This window comes from Aythya ferina (assembly GCF_964211825.1).
Source record: "Aythya ferina genome assembly, chromosome: 25".
Taxonomy (NCBI): domain Eukaryota; kingdom Metazoa; phylum Chordata; class Aves; order Anseriformes; family Anatidae; genus Aythya; species Aythya ferina.
The window spans coordinates 3,766,954-3,773,052 of record NC_140323.1 but is presented as its reverse complement, the minus strand read 5'-3'; positions in this window follow the sequence as shown (position 1 = coordinate 3,773,052).

Here is a 6,099-nt window from a genome sequence, read left to right as displayed (position 1 = left end):
TTCCAGGACTGGTCCTCCAGGGCCATATCCTCATACCCCCATCCCCTATAAAAGTTTTCCTTCCCCCCCTCGGGAAGAGCAGGGCTGTAATTAACCCTGGATCGCCCCCAAGCTGGGTAGAGCTGGGAATCGTCCCCAGCATGGACTCATCGCCCAGCCCTTCCTCTGGCCACTCATCACCCAAATATTTCAGGCCCAGTTGTGCAAAGAGCTCGTTGTGCAAAGGGACGGAGCAGCCATCTGGGCAGCACAAGGGGGACGTGAGGACGTCACCAAACCCAAAATTAGGGGCTCAGCATCTCCCACCCTAAAGGAGCCCAGGGAAGGAGCTCTGCCTTCAACTGCGGTGCTCCCCATTTCGGGGGCAGAGCTGAGGGTGCTTTGGCAGCAAAGCAAGCACAGGCATCAGGGGTCACCCTACAGCCCCCATCCCCTTATTTCAGCCCCATATTTTGCCTCAAAACCAGGCAGCAGCACCGAGGGAACAAGCACAGACGGGTGCCTGCTGCCACCGCAGCCTCCAGCACGCAGCGCCCCAGGTGGAATCTCATCCCCAGAAGCATCCTGCAGTGTCTCCATTTCCCACTGAAGGCTGCACTGAGGAGTAAAAATAGCACTGAAGTGTTTTGATTGTATTGAAAAAATAACGTTTCCTTCAAGTCCAATTGAGCTTTTTTTTTTTTCCTCCCCCAAACTGTTCTGTTTTATGAGAAACTTCTTATTTTCGTTCGTCTATTATTTTGGAGTGGGGAAAAAAAAAAGCAGAATGTGCAGCCTTTCCAGTGAAATTGAAAACCCTGCTCCTGTCCAGCTCGAGCTGCTGCTCTCCCTTTTTTTCCTTTAAGCAGAGAGCCACCGAGGCTGAGGAAAGGGCACAGCAGTGCAGTGGGAGAGGCTGGTGCGACGAGGCTCCTGCCTCCCCCGGTGGTACAGGGAGTCTCATCATGAACCTTGTCGTGGTGAGCTCCCAGCTCGGTGCAGACGAGCTCCAGAGGCCCTGGGAGCTGGGGTTATCCATCAGGGCTCTGCTCGAGCTCCAGGTTTGTTTTCCTGGCTTGGTGGTTTTTGCTCTGCTCCGAATCCGTTTCTGCATGGAGCCGGTCCAGTCGTTGCACAAGCTTCGAGATAAACTCCTCGTGAACCATGCTGAAAGCTGGGAGGAAAGGAGATGAAGGGAAACAGGGAATAAATCACAGCCCTGCTGGATTTTTCACCTCGCTGAGCATCTTTCATCTCCCTCTTTCTCCCAGCCGTCCCCCAGCACAGCCCCAGTGCCTGCTGCGCTCAGCATTCCCCCTGCAGGGGCTACTGCCCTCAGCCACTGCCCCAAAAACATCCAAGCCCAGGAGGGTTTAACCCCTTTGAGAGTGGGAGCAGGGTAGGACAGGGCTGTCTGTAGCCCTCCAGCACCACCATCCATCAGCTGGTGGATGGCAAAGCTGGCGCTGGGCTAAAGCCAGGGTTTCTGGAGCTCTGCACGGACCATCTGCCAGGGCAAATCCCCCCAGGGCACTGCAGATGCTCGTCCAGCACCAGCTGGCTCCAGGGAGCAGAGGGGCAGAGCCAGGCGTGCTCGCAGGATTTGTGAGCCAGCTCTCAGGCAGCCCTGCAGGCACCTTCTCCATCCCCATTCCTCCACCCCATCCCTCTTGTGGGACTCCGTACCGAGCCCCCCAAACCCCAGGGACCCCAGAGCCTTCCCCTCCTAGCAGAGGGGGGGCACCTGGCACCCCACCACCCCCCTGCATGGGCGAGGAGCTGCCAGCACAGCCCGAGATCCAGGGGTTAAATCCCCCGGCTGGTGAGTCAGAAAATCTTTGATGCAGCCAGAAGGAGCTGAGTAATTTGTGTATCTGCAGAGGTCACATTGCCTCCTCTCTTTTTACGTCTGTTACTCATGCTGCTCCTTCCCACTCTCCCTCCACAGCCTGGGCTAGCCTCTTCTCCCCCCCAAGCTCACCAGCTCTTTACTACTGTTGCTATTAATTAGCGACGTTCGCACGGCCCCGAGGAGCCCCTGGCAGCGGCTCCCAGCCCCGTTGGGTGCCGAGCAGCGATGGGTGCCAAGCGCTCGCCCCGCTGCCTTTCATCTCCCTCGCTCCTCCCTGGCTGTTCATCCCTCGCAGCCCTGCGGTCGCGTCGAGAAATTCGGAGCGGCGGAGTTCCTATAGGAGGAACCCTGCTGCCGGCTCTGGAGCTGGTTTTCTGCAAAGTCACTTAACCCCCGAGTTACGAGCCCTGGGAGGCAGAGATCTCGTGCCTTGGTTCAGCATCGGGGCACACGCCGGGGTCCCCCAAGCTCCTGCACCCCCCTTTCTCCTGCATCCAAGTGACAAACGCCAACCACGAAAGAAAAATTGGGTCCATGAAACAAATCCTTGCAAAACTGGGACCGAGGTGCTTCGAGCAATGGGGCATCTTAAAGCCTTGCATCTCTCAAGTAGCAGCTTCACTAATCCCAGGGTGCTACAAAGCACCGGGGCAGCCAGAAAGGCTTCCCTGCGTTTAATCAAATCGCTTCATTAGGTTGTTTAATAAGCAAGGGAGCTCTGGGAACACCGGGGTTTCTCTGCTCTCATGCAGCATTTGGGGAAGGAATTTACGGCGCAGCTATTAGGGCCCGATCAATCTGCTTCTAATCCTCCCTCAGCCTGCATGTTGCAATAAAGCTCCACGCTCCCACCGCCCTGCTTCCCCCAGGAGATGCCTGAAGGGATGGAGAAGAAGCAGGCACCCCTCAAAGCCCCCCAACACCTCCAGCTCCATCCCAGATTTTGCATTTTTGGGCTTGCGCTTCGCCCCTGCGGTTACGGATGGGGATTGTGGCACCAGGCACCATGGGCTAAGGCAGCAGGGTGCAGCCAGCTGGGTCAGCTCAAGGGGCTGCTCCTCCTTCCCAGCAGAGGGGAGCACTCGGGCAGGCACCTCTCCAAGCAGAGGAGCTGCCCCCCAGAGCAGCATCCTCGACGCGCTGCGCTGCAGCCGTTCCCTATTCCCCTCCAGATGGATTTGCTTTGCGTTTTCCAAACTGGGCCTTTGTGTTTCCTGCAGCTTTTTCTAACCTCTCTGATCTCTCTGGTATTCGCAAATCCTCCCAGTTCTGCATCCTCGGAGGGTTTTGTGCATGTGCTATTTCCTCCCTCGTCCACAGCGTTCCCAGAGCCCAGTAAACACAGCGGGTCCCGGTGGGCCACCACTGGACCTGTGCTTTCCATCTTCCCTCACTCGCAGAGCCCTGAAAGCCCTCAGAGGAAGCCACAAACATTTCCACAGCAAATTCAAGTCCGTGAACCCCACACATCTGCTGGCCACAGCTGGGAACCCCAACCCCAACCCCAACCCGGCGCAGCTCGCAGCACCCTCACCCTCCTCTTCCTCACCTCCCCGTGCCTCGGCTGCTCCCCAAGGGTGAGGGCTGGCAAGCCGGCTGCAATTACTGGCTGGAGGTGCAAACCTTCACTCCTCCATCCAGAACAGAGCTGCTGCCAGCGGCTCGGGGTGTTTGATAACTCCCCAGCTAACGCAATCACTCGCGCTCCGTAATTACAGCTGCTGCTCGCCCCACACCTGGGAGGACCCGGGACGTGCTCGGAGGCCGGGTGTTTGCCAGCAGCACCAGCTCTGGGTCTCGCTGTGCCTTTCCTTTGAAGTGTCAGAGCTCAGCCTGACGTGCTGGCAGCTCCCACTGCTTTTTCCAGCCCGCTGCTCCCCTCCCTGACCCCGGCATCGCGCCTCGCGTAGCCGGCTCCCCGGGGCAGGCATGTTTGCTCAGCCCTCGGCCTCCCCCTGCTCCAAAGGAAACCCGAAGCTGTCAAAGCATCGAGCCTCAGCCCCGGCTCGTTTCTCCCTTCGCCTTTTTTCCCTTCTTTTTTAAGCAGCTGCCCCGTGGTGGTGCTCGCAGCCCCGGGGTGGGGGCACTCGCCCTGTCCTGGCGTGCACCGTCGCTGGCCAGCCGTGGACGCAGAGCCCTGCCAGCCCCTTCCAGCCCGGCAAGCAGCAAGCATTTCATAAGGAATACACAGCTCAAGGCTGGGAAATCAACGTCTTTCTGTTTCTCCCTGCCTGGGGGAGTTCGGCTCCGATACTTTAATTTTGCACATTTATTTTGATTGAAGCCGAAGCGGACGGAAGGCTGAGCCCAGCTGCCAAGGCTGTAAAATCATCCGTCAGGAGCCTTCCCAGAAGCTGCCGTGCCCTCCGCTGCCTGTGCCGGGAGGGATAGGATGGATCCAGCCCAGAGCCAAGCACGGGCAGTGCTGGGGGGCAGAGCAGCCACCCTCGGGTAGCGTCACCCCCCAAACCTTCCTGCGGCAGCAGCGCCATCCAGAAAGTCTGCCTTCTGCTGGCTTAATCTCAGCATGGCCAGAAATTAAAGAAAACCCCCCAAACGGTGCCAATCTGCAGCCCCGGGGCTGGGCGAGGAGCTGGGCACGGAGGGGGGGTCAACATCCCCAAACCCAACCCTCGTGGGTTGGCCCCTTTTGTGGCACGGGGTGGGCTGCACAAAGTGTCCCCACCTCACTTGGAGACCTCTCCCAGGGGGGACGTGGTCCTGGGTGCCACCAGAGCCACCGGCAGCGCTCCCCGGGCAGGATAAATGCCCCTTTCCCCCGGACAGCAGCGGGGATGGCTCCTCCTCACGCTCCCTCCTGGAAGCAGCGCTGCCGCCCCGCGCCCTTGCATGCCTTTCTGCGTGATTAGCAGCGTGCGTAATGACTCCAATTAGGAGAGCTGGAAAGCTCGAGGGAGCTGCGGCTCTGCTTTCCCAAATGTCAGGTGGAGGTGGAGCGGCAGAGGAAGTGTTTTCATCTCGAAGGCATCCGCGCCGCTGCTCCAGCGGAGGCAGATGCTCTGGTAGCAGCTCCTGCAGCCCGGGAGCTCTCCGAGGATTTGCTCTCCTGAGGGTGGAGGGCTGAGAAACCACGGCCAAAGCCAACACCGAGGGGGCTCGGGGCTCTTTGCTGATATCCCCAGCATCTTCCCAAAGCAGCCAGGGGATGCAGCTGCTTGGGAAAGAGTGTCACCACTCCTTCCTCCTTTAGCGCTACCAAAACAAGGGCTGGGGACATTTTCTGGGAGGAGAGGGGCGGCGAGAGGGGCTCGATGTGGTTCAGCATCGCTGCTCGGAGCCTGGCTGCAGAAATAGCGGGGGGGAGGCGAAGGGCAAGGGGAGCACGGGGCGAAGGCAGCCGCGACCCGCGCTGCCTGTTTGTTTTTCAGCGCAGGCTTTGGGGCTTTGCTGAAGCCGGAGGAATTCATCTCGCTGAAAGAGCCTTGTTTTTCGTGGAGGAAATGAGACAGCGGGCTTTTAATAGGAAATAAAAACACGTAAAATAAAGAGAAACTGAGACACAGGCCTGGAAAAATGTCGAGCCATCCAGCTGCGTCTCGCCAGCAGCCCGGCCCCTGCCAGCAGGCATCGCTGCATGCAGCCCGGCCGCAGCGACCTCGGCCACAGCCCCTCGCTGCCTCCCCGTCCCCGTAGCCCTGCTGCCCACCCAGCTCCCCACGGCCCCCTGGGTTCTCCTACAGCGGGGGAAGAGGCTCCTTCCTCTGCCCGTCTCCATCATCTGCTCGGGCATCGCCCCGGTCTGGAGCGTCTCCCTCCCCACTCGGGGCGCTTTGGGGGTGTCTGGATGAGTGCTGGAGGGACACAGAGAGAGATCTATCTGTTGTCCTCACGGGGAATCACCGATGCCACAGCGCAAAGTGCTTTGCAAATGTGGCAGCCGGGTTGAGCTGGTTCCATACGGGGCTGGAAATGAATCCGGATTCATCCAGGGGGGTTTAAACCTGGCCAGTTGTGTGCTGGGGCTCCAGGAGCAGAGCAGGGAAGGAACCACACAGCCTGGAGGCTCCCCGTGATGCTGAGGACATCAGTGGGGATGCCAACGAGGGCAGATCTGGGCCGCTATGGGGACAGCCCAGAAGGAAAAGCGCTGATGATTTCCCAACCCTGAATCGTGCCTTCTGATGGAGCTGTGCTGGGACCCCCGTGCTGGGATATCACATCTGGGACTGAGGGCACCCCGCAGACAAACGGACACCCTGTCCGGCATGGTCTAGCCTGCCCTGGGAGGTGAGGAGCTCACGGTCCTG